The sequence below is a fragment of the Calliopsis andreniformis genome, chromosome 5 (assembly GCF_051401765.1).
Source record: "Calliopsis andreniformis isolate RMS-2024a chromosome 5, iyCalAndr_principal, whole genome shotgun sequence".
In the NCBI taxonomy this organism is placed as follows: domain Eukaryota; kingdom Metazoa; phylum Arthropoda; class Insecta; order Hymenoptera; family Andrenidae; genus Calliopsis; species Calliopsis andreniformis.
Genome location: NC_135066.1, coordinates 17,367,588 through 17,394,949, shown reverse-complemented (window position 1 = coordinate 17,394,949; position 27,362 = coordinate 17,367,588). Strand labels below are relative to the sequence as shown.

The window sequence follows — 27,362 nt, the reverse complement described above, 5'->3', positions numbered from 1 at the left end:
GATTATAATAATTTATGACGGCTGGTTCTTTATTACCTGCCCTGACTTAATGTTTCCGTGATAGGGAGCTGTCTGTCACTTGGTTCTCCTTGGTAGGCGAGATTTTTACGGAGGTGGAATTTTTTTCCAATTTTTTATCCAAATGAGCTTCCTGATCTGGGGTTATATGTGTTGAGGAGGTAAACTAAAAAAGACTAATGAGGTTACAGAATTCACTAAATCTCTGACAGGAACTGTGAAAAGTATTTATAACCCAAATGAGACTGTGGAAAGATTTTTTTTGCTGATAATCATAACATGGCGCAGGAATTATACACATTAACACTCACATCTTACATATAGGTTACTTAGCAGTCATTAACTGAACGCTTGTTCAACCTACTCAAATGACTGTTTTAGAATACTTTCGAATGGCATGATTGACACGCTTATCCAAGGTGTTAGGTATTTATAAAATAATGTACGAACTTGTTTCATTTTCCTAGTCTATCGGCTACCACTGTCAACTACCATTAGTTTGATGAAAAGTAGCGTAAAGTAATGGGGGCAGCGTTGGGTAATTAAGTGTTTTTACTTTTAATGACATTTACATGAATGAAAGGAACGTAAAAAAGTGAAGGAAAATTAGGTGTCAGAAAACGTGGCATTTGATTACATAGAAGTATCACATATTTTTGCATCATTACATATTATGCAGCAGAAACTTGATTAATTAAATTCATTATGATACAGAATGTTTAAATAATTGAATCACTTGCTTAAAAACAGAAATATCATTTACTTGGTAATATCTTAGCAATATTATCTTTAATTGCAACTGAAATTCCTAGATTCAACAGCAACGAAACACAAAAATTAATCAGTTCTGTTATTTTTATTCTGATCTCACAATCTTTCCAAGCTGCCAATCGAACAACCCTTATATCAATCGATACTTCAGTACCTGATCCCTCCAGTAATTAATATCCCAGCGAACCCTCGTCTCATTGTCTATCCCCATAATTAATCCAATATTTGATTATAATGACCTATCAGTCTTCGTTCATTCCTATTCAGTTTTCTATACAATCGGCAAAGTCACGATCGCAATCATGTTCCATCGATACTGTCGGCGAATGTAACACGTAACGCGTGTTAGTCAGTAAGTCCAGTAGTCCATTAAATCTGAATGTCAGTCGGCTCGTTCTGAACGCCGTCGTTAATCGACCGATGAGTTTCTTTGTATAAAAGCATGTGCTCATGAACCGCACGTGTAAACGAGCGCGCCACGCGCATGATCTTCCGCGAGCGATTGCCACAAGTTAATGCAAAGTCAAGAACTGACGTATCATCTATCGTTTAAAATTTACTTACGTAAGACAATGTCAAACCGCTTTTTGCGTGTGTCGCTGTTGCTCAGGCCGATGTACGTGCGTGTGAGCCGCGCACGTGTACGAACACGGTACCGATTCAATCGAATCGTTCTGGAAATTTCAGTCGAAAATATTACACCAGCGGCAGCAGAGGTTTTTGAAAATTTTCTTAAGTTCGTCTACCATGTCTTGGAAGGTTCACGAGAGTATTGGTTATCTGTGATATCTTGGATGCCTTGGGGGAGCATCGAAGGTCTCGGATACTTTGATAGCCTTGACCGTTAGTCATCATAATGTATATGACAAATATTGCAATTTAATGCGCTGTTTTGTAATGATTTGCAGATGAACTAGGATTAAAGAAAATTGAAATTGAAATAGTGTTATGAGATGGAATTGAATTTTAAATGGAAACATCGTTTTATGGCTTATTTATCGTGCTTTATGTTCTCGAATTTTATTTCATTTTTTTTCCTTTTTTTTTTCTAAAGGAGTGCTATTGATCACCTTGGAAAAAAACAAAAAAGTTTACTGCGTTGTAACCAAATGACTGATACATTTAACGCCTAAGTAATGCATTACTTATCACCTGTTTTCGTGAGTGCTCGAGTAAACTTAAAAACAGCAAGTTTTCCTGTACGAGGCGTGGCAATTAAATAACGAGACTGGTGTGAGAAATGTGATTTATTGCAAATAAAGTTACATTTCATTTTTGTCCCCCTGAACATACTCTCCTCCCCTATCTATACACCACTGCATACGTGTCTTCCATTGTTTAAAACAATGCTGTAGCTCATCAGTTGTCAGCCTCTTCGACAACTCTGCCGTTTTTGATTTTATGTGTTCAGCAGACTGAAAATGTGTTCCCTTCAATGCACTTTTGCTTTTTGGGAACAGGTGGAAGTCACGGTGCGAGATCTGGCGAATACGGAGGATGATCAAGCACAGGAATATGCTTGTCCGCTAAAAACTGCTTCACAGATAGGGCATTGTGGGCTGATGCGTTGTCCTGGTGCACTCCTGTGCTTGATCATCCTCCGTATTCGCCAGATCTCGCACCGTGTGACTTCCATCTGTTTCTAAAAGGCAAAACTGCATTGAAGGGAACACATTTTCAGTCTGTTGAACATATAAAATCAAAAACAGCAAAGCTGTTGAAGAGGCTGACAGCATTGTTTTAAACAATGGAAGACACGTATGTAGCTGTGTATAGATAGGGGAGGAGAGTGTGCTGAAGGGGATAAAAGTTAAATGTAACTTTATTTGCAATAAATCACAATTCTCACACTAGTTTCGTTATTTAATTGCCACATCTAGTATTTTTTAATAATAGAGTCTAGCGATAAGATTAACTGATGCGTTCAAGAAGAGTGACTGGTTAGCAGCATAAAAGTTACGACTGACATGACTTTAAACTTGAAAGCTTTTAGTCGAACCTACATTGTTCACCTTTTCTAACACTCTCAAGTATTTTATTTCTCAAAAAATGAAATCTCATGTAAAAAGCTTCTCATCTTTGAAATTATATTTTCTTGGACCACATCACTCCAAGACATCTTGCATAATTAATTCAAACAGATATTTTCCTCTTGCCACCGCTTTGTCTCCATTTTTAAATCTCTTTCATAATTTTCGTTTCCCAGTTACATCTGAATTATTCGACGATATTTCGACTATTCGATTCGTCGTCTCGAGGCGAATACGAAGTAGCATTGACACGTTCTTTACGCGCCACTGCTCATCTTTCTTTCAACTACTTCCCCGACACTCTTGTCCCTTCGTCGCGTTTCTGTTTGTCGTTGCCATTACTCGCTTCCTTTCCCGGCACTTTGCCTCGCGCGTGTTTAATTTCCATGCGACATTGCGAGCGCGACGCGTAGATTACCGAGGATCCTTACGTGTCTCTCCGCAACGCACAAAGTAACTAACGTTGCGTGACTGTAATGTTGATGTCGTCATTAGAAAATATACGAGGCATTAACGATCGCCAGAGTGTTCTTGTACACGCCTCGTTTCCACTTTTCTGCGAGTCGAATAAACACCGAACCGAGAGATGTGCGAGAGGTATGGATGGCACTTAGTCGACTTTTTGAAGAGAATACGCGAAGAATTCTATAGCAAAAACAGGCTTCGTACTCGACTCTACGCTGCGAGTTAACCCATTTCGAGAACTAATTATTTTCTTGAAAAATCTTTTTTTATCGAGACTTGCGAAGTTTCACGGAACGAGGGGGTAAAAAATTAAATGGGGTGTATTCAATTAGAAAAGGTTAGCTAGGGATTAGAAAAATGACTAAAATTTAATAAAGCAAAAATAGATTTTTTCTCAAAGAACTGAACAGAATTTTCCAATCAATCAAATTGCAATTTTTATGAATGGTAATTGCTCTTAAGATAAAGGTGCGGATGAGAACCATTTCGAGTATTTTCTCGTTATTGTATTTCTTTTTGATTACAATTCAGTGTCAGTCGTATCTAGACACTATAGAATACCGATTCAAACCAGGAGGGTGATAGATGTTCATAAGCAAAGATGTTCATGACCCTTACATCCGTGACAAGTCGACAAATATGTGTTAACGAGTACGTGAGACACGAGACTGCTTAAGTAGGTACAGAGAAGCATCGCTTCCTATTGATTTAGAATATTAGTAGGACAATTTTTCTTGCATATAACCTTCGTTGACCTTGAGTGACCTTGAGTCAAAGAGTCATTAGACTAGATTTAAACTGAATTACTTAGAGGAATTGATGTAGTTATCTTATCACATTAATTTATGATAAAAAGAGCATTTCTGTGTCTCACTAAATTTGGCGTGCATATTGAATTTGTGTTTCCAAATTATTTGTTCAATTGTTTATCTGCTACAGGAAGTATAGGAATGTAATATCTCTATAATCCACTATCAGATATAAAATTATAAAACTAAAGATATCAAATCTCGTCCCTATTGTTCTTAATCAATCTGAGTGACACTTTTCAGAATAATTTTCCTGTGACGATCCATCACATGCACACATATTCAGATTTTCTTGTTTAATGTTTCAATGTTCGCCACGCATTCGTTCGAACGATTAGCACAGCCGAAGCTATCAGTGATTTGTAGTTCTGCCGGGCGACAACGAAATAATGGTTCAAGATATGATCGCGTCGCAATTAATTAGAGCGGTTCCTGCCGTATAAATAATTACCCCGAGCATCAAGGGGACAACGGGTGCCAAGATAGCGGACGCTCGCAAGTTATATGCTCACAGTGCCCAGTAACTGTATCTTCTTTTTTACACTTAGTTTTCTATTCATCATTTACTACCTCCTGTTCTAGCCACCGTATTAATTTTTCAATTAATCGATCGTATCATAGCTCCATTACAAAGCTTGTGAAAGTTAAGTGTATATACTTCGAGTCGATTGAAATTATTCAATTAATGTAAAAAATATCGTCTGCTTTCAGACATTCAGTAAATACAGTAGGACACCGATTATCGGAATTAACACGAATTTCAAAATTCATGGTTAAATTTTTTTACTTTAGATAAACTACTATTAATACTACTATTAAGTGATAGTTCGAGGTTTACTTGAGGTTCTTGTATAGCTTCATCGATAGTACTTCAAATACCGAAAATTCTAAGTAACAAAGATCGAGGAAAACCCAGTTCGGATAGTCGACGCTCCGCTGTACATCTATCGAGTGAAGTATTGAAAATGATTCTGTTCGAATTATTGCAACTTCTTAGATACTTGGAACCGGCGATGAGCTTAGCGTTTGACAAAAAATCTCATTTTCCACATCGACTGTGGCAGAGCAGGCTGCAGAAGGTGAAACGTGCTGGTGTCACCGCAAAAGGCCAAAAGAAAAAGCCACTCGCAAGAGGAGAGGCGGCAGGAGCCAGCAACGCTGACGGCCCTGGCTGCTCGCAATCTCAATCAGTGTAACTGTCTATCTGCTCCTTTATCGCGATCACGCGCACACACGCGCTCACAGGCTCGGCCGCGGCCTTTTGCAACAGTGTGTAAAAGTTGCAAGTACCACTCGTCAACGAGCTGCGCGTAAAGATACCGAGAGAATCCGGATAGACGAATGCAATCCCCCCGTACAGTCTGCCGAGAAAGTCGCGACCGGATCTAATTCCGTCAATGACGCACGGCTAGGCGACCGCCACGAAAAACGAAACGCCGCGGAATTGTGCGAGATATCGTGTAAGGAATACTCGGTCCACTGGGGTCGCAATCTCTTGTGCTTCGAGGGGTCAAAAGCTACTCTTAGGCACGTGCCAACATGACACATGTTTGTTGTAGACAGTGTAACAAGTTGGACATTTGATAAATGAAAATCTGATTTAAAAATTCAGTTATTTTTAGAATTTGAATCCTTATGAATTTAAATGTTTGCGACTAGGAATATGTGAATTAGAATACTCGAGAATTCGTAGTTCTGGATTTCGAATGCCTGTGGAATTTGAGTCTTGTGAAATTCCAGTATTTGTGGAATTCCAGTACCCGTGGAATTCTATTATCCGTATATTTGACATGCTTGAGAAATCAAATAGAAAGTTAATTATAGGAAAGTGTAAATATTCGCGAGTAATCTATTTTGATTAATTTGACATTTCTGTATAATTCTATATTTTTCATTTGTAATTTTTACAAAGGAGGGCCTCGATTTCCAATCAGATTCTTATAATCAATGTCATACACGGATGGTAATTCACTGGTAATTTTTATACCCATGTACACAAACTGATGAAGGATAAGCTTTTATCAAATAATTCATTTGAACGGTTAAAATATACCTGTTGATATACGCCTCTCAACAAGAAAAGACATCTTCGTTGCATGATAGTTACTAATTATAATGAAGCGAATGTACTTGTTAATTTAAATATTTCAGTTCATCATTTCGCGTAATTTTGTTTTAACTATAATATCTGTATGCCCGCAAGAACGGAAATTGCTGCCATTTACGTCGAAATGAGGCTTTCACTTCAAGCTACGTGTATCGATATTATCTTAATGTCTCATTAACTGGACGTTATTACAAATTGGCTCCGAACGATCTCACTGAACGTGGAAAATATGCGTTCAGCTGTCTTCTGTGATATCCAGTACTGACTGTGACTACTCTATTTAGTTTTTCTTTATTGTGGACTTAACGGTTATCTATTTAACAATCACGGTTAATTTCAGACATTGCAGTCTTTTAATGTTGGATACAAGACCGTTCACTCACATCAAACCACTGTATTAAATATTGAACTCCCGTGCTCTATTAACTCGACAGATTTCACCTAATTACACGTTACGATATCTATATCAATACATGTGGAAACACGATACCATGTCTCTATGAATGTAAATGTTACAAACCGGCTCCAATATTTTCTTTTCTTGAACACAATTTCTTCTAAATGGCTAACTTAATCACACTATGCTGCTGCTAATTAATCTCCAATTCAAGAATCAAAGATTACAATCTTCCACGTATAGCCCATTCGAAAGTTAGATATTTAGCAGATTCGAGACCCACGTCCCCATCCCTTGGGTCAAGGAATAGCTCTCGCCATCAACGAAAATGATACAACATTTGTATCATTTTTGTTCTCAGAAGACTGTTGCCAACCACGAATGACAGTCTTAGTAAAATACGCTGGTCTCGAATGTATTAAGAACCTTTCCTCTGTCCCTACCGTTCTCAGTCGAAGGTCCCCGCTCATAATCCTCATAAATAACAGGAGATTAAATTCACGTGTGGGTTAGCGGAATTTATCCAACAGTCATCGATCGAAGGCACGGTTACTCGATCGCCATGGTCCCTCGACGATAGATCTCGCGAAACAGTCCCCTGCCTCAGAGCGCGAGCAATAGGGTGTCGCATCTTAGTTATTTCGTCGGCCAGTGCTATCTTAAATCTTGTCGCAAATTGAATTCTTTCGCGACACCGTGCACAGCCCATCGTCTTTCTCCGCGAGGCGAATGAACAGGGTCACGAGGAAAGGAGAAGACGGAGGCTGTACGCATCTCCCAAAGCGAAACGGTGAGAAATGTGGTCGTGTGGATGCCTACATAAATAGACACGGGGACGAAGAGGAATATGGACGGAGGCAGGGCAGCGATACAGAGAGACAGGGTAATGTTACATCGTGGAAATGTTGGCCCGTGACAGGTGAGTTTCGATGCGAGGGATTTGCGACGGGTGCACCGACGCGCGACGCGATACTCGCAGAAATGAGGGACTGGGCGCGCGGCATCGGAGCTGTTCGCCAGCCTTGAGACCTTAGCCTCTTATCGATGGAAACTTATTAATCTCGTGTCCGTTAGAGATATTCGGAATTATACTGCTCGCGCTTGTTTCGACATCCCTACTTGTTTGGGGCCCGTGTAGCTCGCTCGCCAGCCGACCGATATCTTTTAATTGAAGAGCGCGTTTGATGAGCTCTCTCACTTGATGCCTTTTAAGCTGAAAAGTTGCTAATAGGGGCGAGTGTTCTGGTATTTTTTTCTGAGCTTTTGCGCCGGTTACTGGTTATCCCCGGGAACAGTTGTTTTACTTCTCGGATGGCATTTAGTGAACTTTAAATCCTTTTTCTTTCGTCGTTTAAGTGGAGGCTTGTATCCATGGAGGATTTAATTTTCTTATGTGTTCTGTAATTATACGACTGTCACGATTTCTTGCAGTGGTGGAAGAAATAACACGTTTAGTGAACTTTTGAATTTTTTTCAGCGCAGTGAAAGCTCGTGTTGAACGATTAAATTTTCTTGTGTGTTCTGTAATTATGTAGACATCATAATATCTGACAGTAATGGTCTAGATAAAATAATAACTAAATTTTATTGTTGTTACGAATTATAGCTTGTCTGATTATAAGATAAAATTAGTCTTGATAGGGGAAAAATGAAAAAATTCTGCACGTATACAAATATGTATATTACGGAAGAATAATCTTCAGTTTGTTTGGAAACGGATTCCAGACGCGATAGAAGTACCTACCTATCTTCTTCAAATTATCAGCTTCAAGGTAGTAACCCTGGAAATAGAAATTGATAGTTTGCGCACCTCATGCATTACCATAATTTTCTACGATCTCCCATCAACGGTCATTAATATCTCTCCTCTAAATAATATTTCTTTTACTATTCACTAGTTTTGTTCAATAAAAATCCCGTTATAGGATCCGTCGTGATAACAACACATTAACTCGCGTATGCACATACACTGCGCAAGCAATTAATCTGAAATTCTTACCAGCTGCACTTTCCCAATGCAATTTACACTAGAAAACTATTCAAGGGTCTTCCTCGGCCCATAAAATACTCGGAAGGTACTTAATTGAATATTTTCACATTCGTGTCCCACGTATTATGGACTCGAAATTATCCTTTATAATGCGCGATAAATTCGTGTCTCGACTTGGCCCTGAATCTAAATTATAAAACGCATTACTAGTCGGTGCACCATGCACAGGAATTTAAATAAGCCGGTTCTAAAAGGTTAAAACGCCTCTGCGTTAAACGCCACCTATGAAAACCCGGCTATAGTCCATGTCACGTAGGTACGTGCTTTTACCAATATCTATTCGATACTTATTTGTAAGTCATACTACGTCGGGACGAGCGCGAGATAGAGCTCGTGGCATATAATCTGATTCATAGATAGAGAGGAAGAGGTCAGACCGATCAGAGCGTCGACGTAAGTTGCATGTGATACCGCGATGAAGATCGCGCGAACGAGCGAGAGAAGTACATACACCTCGTGGACGAAGATGGATTGAAGGCAATCGCGTTGCAGGGCCGTGTTCGCTCGATTGAGCGCCCATTCGAGGATGATGCATGTATTGGTTCGGGAGACGTTCTGTTTTTTTTTTGATAGTAGAACTATTAGGGTACTAGAATACTAGGACTATTTAAACTTTTTTAAATTTTTCAATTAAACCATTTTTAACATCGCGTTATCATCACTTATCGTACTGTGATAAAGGTCCAAGTACAGAATTCCAAGAATTGGAATTTTTAGTGAGTCCATCTAAGGGTTCAACCTGGTTCTATACATTATAATTAGTAATTAAAATTATCTACTTTTCTGATGAAAATATGTTTGAATTAACCAGTAGTAGTTCTAGTGTTAAAAAACTAGTACTGTATTTTTATTCGATTATTAAAATGTTTTTAGTAGAACGATTTTTCTACGCATAGCATATGTTCCAATGGTTTCATTAAAATGCCAAGTATGAACTAGTTTTTCTTCAATGCGTGAATTCCTAATGATTATTTTGTACTTTCGAAATTTCATAACTTTAAGAAATGGTTGAGACACAAATGCAAAAGCGATCGAAACGTGAAAGAGTTTGTTATTAATGAGTTTCTGATAATTCGAGATTTCTCTTCGAAGAAGTTATTATATAACTATTGTGATTATCTTAGAAGTAGTCTACTAGCATGTACTTAAAGTTATAAAAAACATACACGTAAAATATATTCATTAACAGTATACTAATGTTGAAACTTGCAGGTAGATATTATACAACTGATATGACATGGTTCTGATATTCATCTTGAATAAACATACAATACTATGCAGTTTTTCCGATACATTTTACACAGTTTCTTTTACATATCATTTTATGTAACGATACAATGTTTTTTATAATTTCAATACGCTCTTGCAATTTTCTTACCACCTTTACACTGCAACGTAATCTTACCTGACATTTTCCCCACATTTGTATGCAACTTCCATTAATAATTTCTACACAGTTGCGTGAAACCATGTCAACTAATTATATATACCTGTAAGCACCACTTATCAACAATTCTTATCTCTCCCTGCAATTTTCGCCAAGTAAATTCTTTCATAGGACTCTATTCCATTTGCACAGTCTTATCATCAAAACTTATGTAATCGTATACAATTCTATCCAGCCAAAGAATTCTAAAATTTCAAATTCCCATCGTGAAACTGAACCTTATACCTTCATTTTTATCCAGTATTCCGAGACTCCGTCGCCGTTTCGTCGAATCGCCTAGAGAAGCTCTAATTCAATGCGTTTATTCGCGCTTGTAATACGATCAAAGGTCGCACGCGGCTCCATCAGCGCGTAGTTTATTAAAATGTATTCGGTGTTGCACAAATGTTGCTTCTATGTATAGTTTGACTTTCGCATGCGAAATGTTCGAGTCACGACTGTCGGCGTCCGCACGCGCGAACTATAGCCAACGGCCGCGCTAATAACGCGCACCGACTCGTCGAGCACGGCTTGAAATTTTCACTTATGCAATATGACTCGCGGACTCGCAACACGCGAATACTCTGCACTTTGATCCGCTAACGAGCGTCGTGGAGCGGCGGAGTCGGTCTGACCACCGTTTGTATGCGGTTTCTATTTTAGAAACGTTGTATGCGCCGTTTTCGATACATAGTCGGCTACCGAGACCGCGCTATCGAGCGAGGGCCGATTATTTTCACGGTCGCGTAATCGACTTAATAAGCGGTGCAGGAGATGGAAGCCTTCGGGAACCGCGGTAATCGCGATCGTCTGCGATGGAATTCGAAGTGGAACACCTAATTTAGGCGATATTTCGATCGATTCCGTTATTCTCCCTACAGGCAAATTTCGACTTTTCACTTCGGATGATCGCCACGGATGATTGATTCACAGTGGAACGTGTAAAGGTGAAGTAAGATTTTTCACTTTGGATCAAATACAGATGGAAAGAACTTTTGCACTTTTTACTGTGAACGAATCATCTCCCAGCCTAGATAGCACACGACGTCTTGAAGACGTCTATTTTATGTTCACTTTATGCCTGATCGTCTTACGACATAATTTAGACGTCTTAAAAATATCCAAGAGTGTACGTCTTGAAGACTAGCAAAGTTTACGTTTATAAAACGTCTAATTTTTGTCTGAACGTCTTATATACGTAATTTGGACGTCCTTAAAACGTCTTATGAATGTTTCTTAAGACGTCCTAAAGACATACTGATTTGTAACATCGGACGTTTCAGAGATGTCTTTTGGATATTTTTAGGATTTTACTGCTATTTGGGATAGCTCAGAGACATCTTCAAAACGTCTTAAAAACATCCAGTAAAGTCCTAAAAATGTCCAAAAGACGTCTCTGAGACGTCTAATGTTACGAATCAGTATGTATTTAAGACGTCTTAAGAAACATTTATAAGACGTCTTAAGGACGTCCAAATTACGTATTTAAGACGTTCAGACAAAAATTAGACGTTTTTAAGACGTCCAAAAGCGTAAGTCTTTAGGACGTCCATGTAGTGTGTCTTTAAGACGTTTTATAGACGTAAACTTTACAAGTCTTTAAGATGTACGCTCTTGGATGTTTTTAAGACGTCTAAATTATGTCGTAAGACGATCAGACATAAAATGAACATAAAATAGACGCCTTCAGGACGTCGTGTGCTATCTGGGATGTGGGAGATGGCATACGATGTCTCGAAGACGTCTGTTGTATGTCCATTTTATGTCTGAATGTCTCACGATATTATTTGGACATCTTGAAAACATCTAACAGCATGCGTCTTAAAGACTTGCGAAATTTACATCTATAGAACGTCTGAAAGACGTCTGTTTTTTATCTGAACGTCTTATAGACGTAATTTGGACATCTTTAAGACGTTATAGACGTAATTTGGAAGTCTTCAAGACGTTATATGAATATCTTTTATGGTGTCCTGAAGACATACTGATTTGTAACATCGGACGTCTTAGAGACGTCTTTTGGACATTTTTAGGACCTGACTGGATGTCTTTAAGATGTTTCTGTGCTAAATTTTCCTTAATCGATAATGAGACAGTGTTCACATAGTTATATATCTTCTTTGTTGGATAAAATTACTGAATCGGTCAAAAAATCATATTATCGGAACTAGCTGGAACAGGGTTCGCATTGATGGTTGATCTTTGTTGCGAACTGTCTGCCCCGTTTAACCTTATAACCGCAGAACGCCAGTTGACTCGTATGTTGTGCATTCCTTCGTATCGAATGGAATCGTATGGGAAATTTAGAATTATTATTGGTGATATTAACCTGTACATGTAGGATCAGGAAATAGATTCGTGGTGCATCATTGAAGCTAAAATGCCTGTCTGTGAGTCATACTTAGGCATGTTTTTAATTTAATTTTAGAATATTGTAGTATTAACGAATATTAGCAGATAATCGTTTACAGTTTTTTCTTTCGTTTTATGTTGTTTAACGAAATAAAAACGTCGAGTGATTTTATCGATTTCATTGTTCTATTCATGCATTCAATTCAACATTCTCGAGAAATGTTAATCTGTTGCAATGCGTCGAGTCACGATGCTTACTCGATCCAATGCATTTCTTGCGCATCTAGCGTTTCTATTTTCGCTGCTGGTTGGGTCACGTATGTAGTTTGAAGATATTTGTCGGTAAGGAAACTCCAAGGAAGTACAATCGTTCAGTTGATTGGAAAACATGAGACATGAAATGTTAATTACAGTGCTTCTTAGGTTTAGAGATATTAAGATTATTATTCTTTTTATGATACTTTAACTACGATCTAGTCGAAACAAAAATGTTCAAACTCTAAAGTAAATTAGATAGGTGCACCTATGCAGGATTGTAACTATTTAATGTTTCATAATTTTCCTTTTTATCTTTTTTAGTGTGGACTTTTGTGCTTTCTCTTCTTAATGAAATCTAAGAATAAATTACTACGTGTACGTAACGCACTGCATTTATCACTTAGGTACAATTACTGCTTCCTGTTTCTCTTGTTGCCTATAATTCTGACATAATTTTTCTACTACTGATTCTTGTTTTCTTAATAAATATTTGCTACGTGTTCCACAGGTATCGATATATTGAAACTAAACTTCACTAACACTGCTCTAAACAGTTATTGAGGAATATATTTGCTATCAGAAGAGTTTCATCCAGTGCTCTGATATACCTCATCTAATTACGCTCCATCATCCTGTAAAAACAATTTCGCGAGCCATCTAAATTAATTTAAGTGATCTTGAAATACCATAGTCTCGACGCTTCCACCTGATAGACTTCTACTTGCATACTCCAACGTCTCCTTTCAACTTTTCTAAACCCCATAGAGATAATTTTTCATCACACAGCGAATTTTAGAAAGCAACTGCATTTCTCCATAAATCGGACCACAATATTTTATAAACGAAATCGTTTGTCTTCGATTTGTTCTACGATTCACGGTCGATCGTCAGGTGCAAAAGCTTCTTGAAATTTCAACGCGTGCAACACGTGCAAGTACGAAAATAGAACAGCCTAGTCGGAACGAAGCGATTGGTAACCAGAGGGGAAGTTAATTGATCCACGCCGGTGGATGAGAATTCTAAATCTCACCAAGTAATTGGAATAGTCCGCGAACAGAATTACAAATTGAACCGGCGTCGGTGTCGCGTTGAGTAATGGGATTCTGTCAACGATACATTATACCTCTTTTCTTGATTTACTTTCGTTGCTAGTCTAACGTGGAAACCAGATACGAGAATAATCTCCCATGCTTCTTTTTTTCAATCTTTTCTTTTTATTAAAAGATTTCCCAATATCTGTAATGTTAAGCTATAAAGGTACTCTCTGTTGATTACATATCACGCAAAATTAATTCCTTTACCTTAACAGGACTCGTTCTCAATCAAACTTAAAATATTCATGATTTTCTGTACTGAAGATAGTTTTTTCTCCAGAACCTAGAATCTACTCGAATTAGTTTCATCGTCAACGCTAATAACTCATCTGGTTATCATCCAGCTTCAGTCTCATCCCAGCAGAATCTCGAATCTCCCCCACTTTCTTGTCTCAGATTTTCCGACAACGTGCACGCTGAGTCCCCAAAGTTCCTCGCGGTAAAAGAAATACCGACTCATTCTTAAGGTGACTAAGTCAGATCCGAAGTGTTCTCGTCCCGAGGACAGCTGCTAAGATAATCGCGTACGATGTAAATTTAATCCACGAGAGCGAGGGCGAGGGCACACAAAAATAAAGTACTTCACGAACGGCGCGGCATTTTTTTTTTTCTTCTTCGTTGTCGTTAGCTTAATATCGCCACGCCTTATTCTTGCATCGTTCCAAAACGCGATACTCGCTTTTACACCAGGTCGGAGCTGTTCAAGGCGTTCCGCCGATTTTCTGATTACACAGAATCGGCCGACTAAAGACCGCTTGTATTACAAATACCTGGATATCGGGACGTAATTGGACTCTTCGTATATCCCGTCGCCACGCTGTTTTGGTCATCCTCGCGAGTTAATTGCAAGTAGATCGAGGCAGAATCCGAATATCGTCGGCTGGAACGTCGGAAACGGGAAAAATGAAACGGCGAAGGATCGGTTTCGATGTAACGAACTACTGTTGAACGCGCTTTATCGCTCCTGTAGATTATTAGATTAGCCTGGATGAGGTTTTGCTTATCTCAGAGCGAAAATTTATCGTTGTGCCAGTGTAAATTAAACTACAGCTGGAGTGTTGCCTTTGTGCTTTGCGTCTCTGAAAGCATTTTTGGTTTTGCAAGGCGTGTTGCTGAAACGGCGCAGAATGTTTTTAGATAACGTTCTCGAGAGTTTGCGGCGGCGACATGGTAATTCATGCGTACTTGGTATCCTGATTTCTCTATTTACAGGATAACGACGAGGGTTACGAATTTTAATTTTCGTTTATTACCAAATGATCAAGATTGAACATTTAAAGTCTATATGTATTTGGACAGGGAACGCAGTATACGTGTCGTTAGTTTCTGTGAGAATTTAATTCTATACTTTTACGAATAATTTAATTTATATATGTGACAATATTTATTATATAGTTATGACTCATACCTATTGATTTAATGCTATTCAGAATTTATAACAGAATTTGTCAAAGAATTGAAGCACTATTACACTAAGCGGTATTTTATAATAGTAAATACTTGTAGAAATTAATAAGAGGTAATAGGAAATGCACAGATTTTAATCCGAACATATATTAGTAATTGCCTCGTCAAATGCACGCCCCTGCAGTCTCCTTTTCCGCAAACTCTACTGTACCATTATGCTCTCCTTTGTATTTTGCAATTGTATCTCCCTTTCTACAGTCACATTATATTTATATATGAGCTACACACGTGTAACAGAGAAACAGGTTTTTGAATTCGAATCGATTTAGTAGATAGTCTTGCAGACAAACGAAATACGTATCATGCTACGCCTGATTCAGTTCTCTGTATGCATTGTGCGCTCTATCTTTTTTTACGAGTCGACTAGAAAAAGTCAGACACGCGTTTTTTGCTTCGTCGAAGTTCGTGGTGGTGGAAAAACAGGTTTACGTAGTCACACGGAAGAGAAGACCGTGCCTGATGGGTCATCACGTGGACCACGTGGCTCGTTTTTTACCGACTCTCGCTTTTTTCTCGTTGACGCGATGCAACTTTAGCAAAATCGGAGCGAGCCACTACTGACGTCGCGTGGTTCCAAGAAAACGATCGAAGCTAGGCCCCAAGGCTCTATCATATCATAGAATTCAAATACATTCCCAATAAACGTACAATCAATCACAAGTTGATTAACTTTTTTAAATAATTAGGTTTCAGAATATTTCTAAAATTCAATGATGTAGCAGTTAAAAAGCAAATGAAATTTCAAAGAATTTTATACATTTGAAAATGAAAAACTTTCTTTGTCGAGTAAGTAGATGCTGCATATAATGCAATAGTCAGATATCAAATTTAATAGATACACTATTTCCTTTACTTCATTACTCAATCTATAAACTTCTGTGCCTAATTGGAAGCGTTAGATTGACTCCAGCATCCATTCACTCAATTCTAACAGATCGTTCTCCAAATGAACTGAAAACACGGTTTCACCTCCACTGTTGTTCTAAATACCCCGTGAACCGCCGCGTGCTGCTGAGGTCGCAACAGTCGTCCATTTATTGAACACGATCTCGAGCAAATCACGACAATGGAGTCGTAGTTCCCACGTTCTGCTCAGACACGCGAATCCTTTTGATGCTCGCCGATGATGATCCTCGTGCAGTTCGGTTCGAGGAGGAGGGCATAACTATCCCCGTTTATTACTTTGTGTCTCGCGTCGCGGTAGCTCGATCGATCCCCGAGACCCATTATCGGTCGTTCCGCGACGACCACGGCCGATCACGAATGCAAATAGCTCGATCACACGAAATTCAGCCGCGCGACTGCGATCTCGGCTGCGCGATAAAGCGGTCGAAGTCCCGTGTCGGTGGTTGCCGATCGCCAGGGAAACGTTCGAGGGAAGGAAAGGAGCGAGAAAGCCCTGTCTGATTCGTTTGCCTCGGCGAAAATTGACGCGTTCGCGGTTTGGCTTTGAACCGAAAGGGATCTATTTGGGAAGGAGGGACCGTTCCGAACGCAACAAAAGTTGCACGCAAACACTGAAATAGAATGGGGTTACAAATTGTGGGAATTAATGCGAAGCTGAGTTATTTTCTTGAATAAATACATTATTGGTCGCTAGATGTGTTTTAAATAGAAATACAGCAGAAATTCAGGAGGAATACTGTCAGAAAATTAACAATAGTATATATTGTTATGTTATTGTTATACATCAATTATTTTGTGTTGTATTTAAAGGTCTCAAGTAATTGCTATATTCATATTAATGTGTAGAATACTGTATTATAACAGAATCTCGTCTACTTGTTAATGAGTGATCAAGTAGATAATAAGTTTTATATAGAAAAAGGATTTTCTAATTTTTCTTATTTTTATAGTACTCTAGAATCCACGATTAATAATAAATTCATAACGTCAGATTTTCCAAAAAAATTATAATTCTACCAAACAGAATATGGTACTCAAATATTAAAAAGTTACACATAGCATCCAGACACTTATAAATGATTGAAAAATCAAGTTATACGAATAATCTCAGATCTAGACAGGTAGCCGACGCGGAGAAAAGGAAGCAGAGCGAGAGACAAAATTGCACGTTGTATATCTATGCAGCCTGCACGGACGAGTTACTATGTATAACTAAGGCACGGATCTGCCTCGGCGAGAAAAAAGGACTAGCTTTTTATTAGACGACGATTGTCGGCTTGGGCCCATTTGTGGAGGGGAGATGATGATACACAGCGGCCTCAGAGCACGAAGAGGCGACTCGGCCGAGAACTAGCGATGCTTGCTGTTGGCTTGCATAATCACGAATCGCTTGACCAAGGAGAGAGGGATGTTGCCACTCGGGCAAAACCGCATGCGTTTCCAACGCGGCGGAAAGTCAATTGGCTTGCAACAATGTCCAGCGATGGGATGAGGTTTGGTGTAGGTAATGAGGTGCCTAAAATGATTTCTGTTGATTGCTTGAAAATGTAGTGAATATTACAGGTGCTTAAATTAAGTATTTGGGTATTACTTTGGGTAATACTTTGGGTAATACTTTGGGTAATACTTTGGGTAATACTTAAATTAAGTATTTGTTAAATTAAGGAATTTGTAAATTAAAGTTTCGCGATACAATAAAATTTGAACCATTATTGACGTAGTCGAGATGTTATGATACAGGGAGTATTATTTATTGCAAAATTGTTTTCAGATTTTCGAGTATGTGTAATTTTTTTTGATCGCATTCTCAGTTGTTTTCTCAGCATTTAACATAGAGGTATTAAAAATAAATTTTGTGACACGTATCCATTTGTGATTATGCAATCATGAGATATTTAATGTGAAAAAGGTATGGATTGCTTATATTTCTTATCTTTGGGTACGACTTTCTCTCAATAGAGTCATTATTCTATGTTTTGTACTGTGATATTGTATTAAATATTTCGCTGCGTGTTGCAATTATATTGTCATGATCATAAGGACGGTGAATTAATGTCTATAAAAGTGCACTGGTAGTATGTAGAATGATGAATATCATCCTTATTTTAATCTAATCTCATCGTATAATGAAACCAGATTGGAGTAAAATGTAGCAACATAAATGAACGAAGAAAGAAATTGGAATGGTTTGGTACGATCGAGGTAAAATAAACAGATTATCAATATTAGAACCATTCCAGCATCAGGCTACTAAATCAAGACATAAAATTCCGGTTTTGAATCTGTGAAAGGAATTCCCCTTTTCAATCTGTGAGCCCTAACCGAGATAACTCTTAATAGATAGTGCTAAATTTATGCAACACAAAGCTTCAAGATATAATATAAATTCCTTAATTAAATTTCCACAGCTCAAAATAAAAATCAGACTTTCCAGCATCCTAATAAAACTCACAAAAATTTCAATTCAATTTTCTACAACCCCCAGATTGCCACAGAGAAACTGCAGTTCAAAATTGGACTGAATATTACCTACTCACGCCGAACTCGAAACTATTCCAATTTCAACTCCCCATTAATCAACTCCCCATTAATCAACTCCAACTCGAATCCCGCGAACATCAGGAAGCTTCTCTTTCATGGAATCACCTAATCGGCCCGAAATAAGGAATTTCAAAATAACTACAACTATCCTTAATCCAAATCCCGCGTAAGGTAACCGCAATTACCTCAATCCAAGATTCCCCGCGTATCTCGACAGAAATTAATTCCAGTTCTAAGTCGCCGTGCCGAGACCAGTAAAATTCCGGTTTTACGCGTATGAACCGAAGTAATACCGGTTTCGAGTTTGCGTGGATCGAGCCCGTCTCATTGCCATCGCTGCTGCATCGCTGGTGCATCGCCTATCCCTGTGGCGATCGCGCCAGACACGCTCGAACGCATACCTCTGCGTCTGTGTGGCCGTGGTACACGTGTGTTCTACACACCGCGTATGGGAGGCGCCAGTTAGTTTTCCTTGACATTAGCTCGCTACAATGTACGTAACGATCGCTTATCTCGAAACGCGCTCGCGGTCGCCTGTGGAACGCCTTGTCCCATGCTTATTGGTATTGGGCGAAAGGTCCGATCGTTTTGTTCGGCTCGACGCGCGGAATGCTTTATCTGACACGCGTATCGACGCGCTTCTGCATACAGGGGATGCAAATGAACGTTTCGCCGTGCCGATAACCGAAGAGGGGCTCTCCTCTTCGGCGAATTTCTCTTGACATCTTATTCTCGATCGACCCACGCGATCGCGAGGAAAGGCTTCCTTTTTATCGTTCTTATCGTACGACTCTGGCTCGGTGCGTCGTTGGTGAGATACGCGTGCATGTGTAATTGGAGGGTGGGTCTTGAATGATCGGGCGATAACCGAAATGCATACGAGGAAATGGAGCTTAATGGACGTGGTAAATATGCGAAACAGCTGCTCCTTTTAGTCGACTAATTGTGAAAGTTACAATGTTGTTGGGGTATTTTCCTGCTGCTGAAGCGGGCTGTGATATATTGCGCTGGATGGAATCTGCGCTAATACAGGAGTCGTGGAAAGTTGTAGCTGATGGAGCTCGGTTTATAGCTAGTAGCAAATTTGTAGTGAAGTGGTATCTCTAGAGTTTATCCGAAAAAATAGAGAAACTTGTTAACTATAAATCATAAATGAAATGTATTCCTTCTTCCAATTTCCTGTCAGCTTTTCATCATTTTTGTGACAAATGGATCGGTAGAAATAAGCGTTGCATTATGGAAATAAGTTCGTATACCGGAAGCTTGTTATATTGCAAAATAATCCTCTCTGAGTTTGAGCTGCTTGTAATAGGTTTTGTATTTTTTCCTCAGTATTCACGAAAGCGTAGATGTTAATTACTACTAATTAATTGATGAACTTTTTTTCTCGTTTATTCTTATTGGAATTCAGTAATTAATCCTTGCGTTCTAATAAGCAATGCTAAATCACGAAATCTATTTCGATTCTACTTTCATCCATATTTCTTCTTTATAAATGTTTGAAAGTACCGAAGTAGTTGAAATACAATGTGTGGCATTCTAAAATTACATACCATGGTAACTAATGAATTTATCCAATTCCAATTCCTTGTATTTCACATGTGTGTTAAAACATTTATATGAAATCTTCCTTAATTCTACACAAGACTATGATAATTTTATATCTAATTATTATTAGATATCAGCAGTTTGACAGATGTCTTTAAGAAATGCAAACGACAAAAGTGAAATATGGAAAAGATACTTTAATGTCGACAGTGCATAGTCTTTTGCTAATATTTACACAAGTTATGTAAGCCAACCTGGAGATCTTATCTAAGAATATCGTAGTTTAGTACGTTGCCAACTAAAACGTGGCAATTTATTTTAACTGAAGTGAGGCAATAGTTAAAATTCCTCACGTCCGGTGTATATATGAGGAATTTAATACAAAATTAACCCAAACAAATGTATCATACGCTACTGCTATAACGAAGCCAACCGCGATTTACTTTTCATTTTTTAGAATGACTCTGCTTCCGACCGATCCTCGGTGGTCTAATGAATATTCACCCTTCTTCTCGCTGAATGGTTTCAACGTACTTCTCTGATATGTTTGAAATGTTCGTTTTATTCGGTCAGACATGGAAAGAAAGCAATGGTCGTAATCGTCAGCCGCGCGAATAATTAAACAGGCTTTCGTGATTCTAATTAATGAAGTTATTTCCCGCTCATTATAAATTTTTCTCTTAATTGGCACGCGCACTACAACTGGACACTTACTATATTCTTCCCCCGATCATTTACATTCTGTATTTACAGTGGCTCCAGACGTGGAATGAAATATATACGATTATATTAATCTTTAGAACTCTGGTGCATGAGAATTATATATTACTATTTCACTATTCAAAAGAAACGTCTTAAAGGAATATTCTCACGAACCAGAGGCAGATCCTTCCCATCACTGCGTTCCCAATATAAGAAATTTTTTTTTTATTTGAAAATGGAAAACACTTGAAATAATTAAACATAGATTCACTAGCACAAGAAATGATTTTGCATACAGAAACATCTTCTCCCCGACGTGAACGTATTCACAATATGAGTATTAGCTACCCTTTTGAGCGACATTAGCGATAAAGAGTTTAAATAAAATTGACTGTAATAACATGTCGATCCTGAATATCAAATTAAATGTCAGGAACTGGGTTAATAGGTTAAGTTTCGAGATTCAGTATCTACCATCACGAAAAGCGTTGCTTTAGATAAAATACAATGCACCGTCTAATTTTCGATGCATCAGGGTGGCTCGTAATGAGCGGTACTAATTAATCGATACTACATTTCCTTATGGCTTCATATGTCGGTATCCTTCCTAGCCTGCGTAACGATTTCTGCTCCCTTTCTTTCCGGCCTGGAACAATGTACATTGCATTGGGAAATGATGATTGGCGTTAGCGATCCACGCGTACCCGCTGATAACGATCTTCGTCGAATGCTAATTATAGTAGAACATTCATTATCGAAGCTAATAGGGGGATACGATCGTTTGAACGAGTGAATTTGCCGATAATAAGAGCACCCCTATTCCATCAATTTTAATCCTACGTGTGAAGAATATTGTAATTATTTTTTCACTAACACATAATAATCATAAATTCTAAAAGACCTCAATAGCATCAGCAGAATCTAAATTTACAAACATTTCAAACACAAATCTCTAATTTCTCAAATATTATAATTTTGAACTTTCAAACATTCGAAGCTTATGTTTCTCAAATTTTCGCCTGTCCAAGATTTCAATTCAGAAGCGAGAAATTAAATTTGCAATATTACAATGTATAGTAACAAGAATCTTCGGTACGTGCATCCCGAAAGAAGCTTAAACACAACATCTGTAGCCAAAACGTGCAGGACTCCATAGCCTCAAACCATTTGCATCCGAGTCACTCTTTACCTCCTGCCACATCCTCCTCTTCGACGCAGCGTGACGATCAAAGTCTCCGTGTCCTCGCGGCGTTCCGCAAGGACTCGATCGCGCTTCGTCAAGGTGAAATCTCGTTGGTCCCCCCGAGCCTGTCCTCGTTCGGAGGTGTTCCAAGGAGAATCAGTCGACTTCGCGGCGACCGAAAGAGAGAAAAGGATCGATGGAAAGGTATACGGCGCGCGGAGGGACGAGGCAGGGGAGGAAGTTTAAACCGCCAAGGGGCATAAAATGGTAAACGGGCCTTTGCACGCGGAGACATAACAGCAGGCGAGCCGATTTATACGCGCTCCTTAGCCCGTGCACGCACTTTACGATATGTAAAACCATCGGTGCCGGCATTGTGCGGACGTCATAAAAGCGGCCGTTCGAACAGTCTCAAACTTTCAAAGACTTTCGAATAATATTGCAAACTTTTCGCCGTGCACGACTGTCGGTCCTCCTTCCTCTCCGCGTCTTTCATGTAACTGGAAAGGGTTGAGGTTGAATAAACGTGGCGCGACAAGACATCCCTGCCACCAACGCTTATCTTCTTTTCGTTCAGGTTGAACGCTTTTGGCGGAGTAATATTTTTCTTCTCTTTTCGAATAGCGACAGGTGGGAAGGTTTTCGTTCAGTAGGATCGGTCAAAGGAGATTTTCGGGTTTAATGCAAAAGCAGAGCGAGCGCAATTTGGTGGATTCAATAGAACTGCAAGGAATGCTTAGATAATGATCATACGTTATGTTATTTAGTTATGCGTTTATGTGAGAGCGTGAGATATTTTTTTGGAATTTCAATTTAATACTGGCATTATTAATGACTACTTCAGTGTTTCGTGTTCGATTTACTAAGTTCCGCGGTATTATTTTCTGGAATTTATTGCGACTTTTATTACAGTGTGCAGATCATTTATTTTCTACTTGATCGAAAGTATCTAGAGAGCACTGGATACCCAGATATAATAAAAGATGGAAATATGTTAATTGTCAGTAAGTTTTATGTAAGGTAAAAATGGAAGTGTAGCAATTACCGGTAATGTTATATTTTCTGCGACGTTATGCGAGCGTTAATACTTCGCTTTATTTCCGTCTTTGGAATTTCCGTCGTTGAATTCTAAACCATTTCCGTCGTTTTTAATAGGAAAGTTGTTGCCCACTCTTACTCTATCCTTTTCTTGCGATAAGAACGATAGTTCATTATTCGAACTTGAAGTAGCACGATGAACCTATAGAGTCTACTTCCACGTCATCAAACTGTGTACAAGAAAATGTTATTTTCTACACATGTTAGTTTCCACGACTCTTCGAGACACTGATATAAATTATGGAACCCCTTCGTTGGTTTATTCGTTTCACAACAAGGCAGGGCAATTATTTTCTGTCCCATGTTTCGTTCGCTTTCTTCTAAAACTGGTGCAAAAATCGATAGATTAACAGCCTCAGAAATTAACAACACGTAAATCTTACTAAAGAAATGAAATAAACTGAGACGCATGCTTGTGTAAGGAATTTCCAAGTGGGTACCATTTTTTCAGAATCAACAAAGAGATACCAGGTTCTTAGTAACCCGTATTTTACATTACCTACTCAACAGATGTAATTCTCATAATTTCATTCCTTTCTCCTTATCGTTCAGCGATTCTTCTGCTCATTTGCTTCTTGCACCAAGTCCCAAGCGATGGCGGTGGCAAGTTCTGTAAATGGCGCCTAGGAGCACACGCGTTATGCCCGCATTGATGTTACCAGCGGCGCTATTAACCACGATGAGACCAGCTGCCGGCCAGACGGAAATAAATTCACGCGCTTTACGTGTCACTATCGGTGGCTGAGCGGCCATAGCAACGAACGTCGAGCTTGAAATTAATTGCTCGATGCCTCGAGATCGACTATCTATAATCGGCGATTAATCACTCGTATCGCGCGAATTTTATTTGGTCCAGCTGACCAGCTTAGCATTTGTGCAAACAAATGAGGAGCTTGGCAACACTGAAACGGAAATGGTCATTACGTGAGTCGACTCGCGTGAGAATGACCATCGATTAATTTAACATAATAGTAGGGAAGTATAGGCAGAAACGTGGAGAGGTAGAATTGCATTACAGCCTTAATAGAATTTTATATATCGATTTTCTACTTATTCCTTATAGGGGAAAAGAAAAATTGTAATCGTCCTTTGGTTAAAACAACGCAATTGTTAGTCGTGTGCGCTTATATTAAGTGTACTAATGAATATTCAATTTTATTTCATTCTGTTTTCCAGAGATACTTACATAAGCGCTGTACAAGATTTTGTGATAGTTATTGCTCCAAGCTTTTCTAATAATATTCCCGCTTAAATTTCAAAATTACTCACAAAAATGAAAAAGAAAAAGAACGTATAATCAAATGTGATATAAAAAGTTGGCACAAGAAAATAACGGACAATTTCTTCAATTTTAATAATTGCTCCTGCAAGATATTAGCATATAACATTAAAATAGCTTTGCACATAATGTGCAGGCACCCGAAACGCCCCGATACATCAGCCCGCAATTTTAAATAACAAATTCCATCCGAAATCCAATGTTCGATCAGGAGTGACCAGTTCACGGGGAAAGGGCCATAATTCTTCTCTTCTTTCTCGCCCATCACACTTCACCTCTTTCTCCCCCTTGTCGAACGTGCTCCAGCGCAGGCGAAAAAGGGTAGAAATACCTCACGGGACGCACTCGAAAATAGGATTCGCAGCTGCACTCACAATCGTCGCGGCTCGCCATAATTACCATAACTTCCGGCTGCGCTAACAACCACAGTGACGTCACGTTCGCGATTTGTCATGAGCGCGGTCCCAAATATAAAGTATCGAATCGCAATAATCTTGCTCGCCTTATCGCCTGCTGTTTCCGATGATTTAAAACCATTTCTGGCGAGTTGGATGCATTTAGTTTCACCTGTAGGTATCAGAAATTCTCACTTAACTCTTTTTCTCATGCAAACTCCCACGCGTGCACGTGTCGAAATGACGCGGTGAACAGCCGATTGCCGCGTATTCGACTCGGTACTGACGAAAATTAACATGCAGATCCTTGCTACGTGTTTTACACATTGACTGTTATGTCAGCCATATGTGGGTGTCAAGTTATATGATTGTGAATAACACATTGAGTTTTAGTTTGGGACAATCTTTTTTTTTTTTAAAATGAAATTACTGCAAAAGCGATAGAATTTTTAGCGAATGTATTAATTTGCAACACTGCGGTTACGCGTGAAGGAACGGGCCTTTGCATCATCTTAGGCACGTTGGTGAGGATCCTTTCGAACGATCCTTCGGTAATGCTACAAATGATCGCGCCAGTGTAATTACGATACTGATAAAATGAAGGGACTTTTCGTTAGTGGCTCCGCGGCGCGTATAATCAAAGACTCCGCGCCGGAGTTACGATTCCGCCTGGTGACATCGAATGGACACGATAATTTTTCTCGAGACGTGATTATGAATTATCGCCGGGGCCAGTGTATGGCAAGTGTAATGTCCCTCGAGTCGAATTACCGACGATAAATACGATAGTCGCAGCGTGTATGGGAGTTGGACCTCGCGATAGGTAGGAATCAAGCCGACGGGAGCGCGCATGCGAAGCTACGCTATTAAATGTAATTTACGAGTGGAGAAGCGTTTTTATGTTCGGTTTTCGAGCGCCAGCTCCGCACGCCGGACTCATCTGGCCGATTTTTCAGCCATCGAATAAATCATTCGGCATCGGCAGAATCGCAATCGCGCAGATACGGACGTGATGAGATACGATCCTTTCTTCCAGCTCCGAACTTACTCTCTGACCGAACAGTCGATAGCTTTTTTTCTCTCTTTCTTGATGTACTCTGTGGTGTGGTTGATGGCAGAAGGTGATTAGGAGGCGATTGAAGAGGTTTTCTTTGAGTGTTTCTTCTTTGGATCGGGGAGAGGGCAGATGATAGGGAGACGGTGAGAGTTGTTCTCAGGTGTTTGCAATTTTGGGAATTCGGGCGATTGCTTTTTAAGGGAATTTAGTTTTTATTTTCAATTGCTTTTAGATGTAGATGGAAGGTTGTTATGGAAAACATAGATAGCACAAAAGGTAGAGAATGAAATAGTGAAAGAATTTCGTTATCCATCATTTTTGTTCCCTAGAATCCTATTCGAAACAAGTGCTAAGGTACAAAAAAGTTACTTTCTAAATCCCTACATGGTATCAAAAGAAAGCGTTAAGGTGGCAATTAGTGGTGTTCTTCGTTTTCTCTCATGACGGGAAGTTCAAGATAACGGTTAATTGCATTCACATTAGTCAAACTCTCCGAAAACGTCTACAGACACTCAGACACATTTTGCGCGTCCACATCCATGATCGAATTATCGAAACAGCGAGCCTTTTTGTTCTCTTAAGGGAATAATTACAGACTGTCTTTAGACTGCGAACTTTATTTCCGACCGCGATGCACAGATAAGAGATTCGACTCGAATGCGATATCAGATGTGCCAATCTGTAATTGGCGATATTTTGTAGTATTGTTGTCAGAGGCTACATCATGAGGTATGATGTGGAATATACATAAAGAGAATTCTTTATTCTTTTCTTTATACCTATTATCTGACGATGCTTAAATGTTTAACTAACTATATTAAATGAAATGTTGCAAAAAATATGAAATAACTGATCAACGTACTAAAATATTTTCTATTACTCTTTGAAGCATTCATAACTAATTAACGATCAAACCTAACTTTGATGTGCTCATGAAATATAGAGATTAGCAAGTAGTTTGCAAAAGAATATAATCAGTCATTTATGAACCTCAATCTCACTCGAGCATACTGCAAGTAAAATGATAAAAAAGTAATTTATGAATAATTAATGAACCTTTTCTCGGCAGTAATACATGTTGATTCTCCAAAATACCAGCCCGCGTGAGAACCCCTTTGGTAATAAATCAACTCACGGTAGTTCCTCGATCGAACTCGGAAGTCGCTCGGTAGCCGACAAAGGGACGGGACGATCGATTTCTCCGAAGCATAAAGTATCGAGAAGTGGCAGGAAGCGCGAAGTGGACCGGCTGTAACCACTAACTGCCGTTGAGCAAAACGAAAGACGAGCCATTTTGTCCCTGTGTTTCGGCCACAGTGCCATTATAAATTGGCCCTCTTCTTACGACGACCCGTGGGAGGACTAATTGCTCGATCGTCCAGTTCGCGGCAGGAAACGGGAACGTAGGA

General features: G+C 39.1%; 1 protein-coding gene and 1 long non-coding RNA gene across 2 annotated transcripts in view; one reads left to right on the top strand and one right to left on the bottom strand.

Moving 5' to 3' along the window:
- Window positions 1-27,362, top strand: part of Dsx (transcription factor doublesex) — an 86,279-nt gene that overhangs the window by 41,558 nt on the left and 17,359 nt on the right. The window lies entirely within an intron of this gene.
- LOC143179392 (uncharacterized) lies at window positions 9,843-10,616 on the bottom strand. The gene is made up of 2 exons (XR_013001959.1): window positions 10,320-10,616; window positions 9,843-10,137 (listed from the first exon to the last, which is right to left on the bottom strand). It is a non-coding gene; the product is annotated as an uncharacterized LOC143179392 (long non-coding RNA).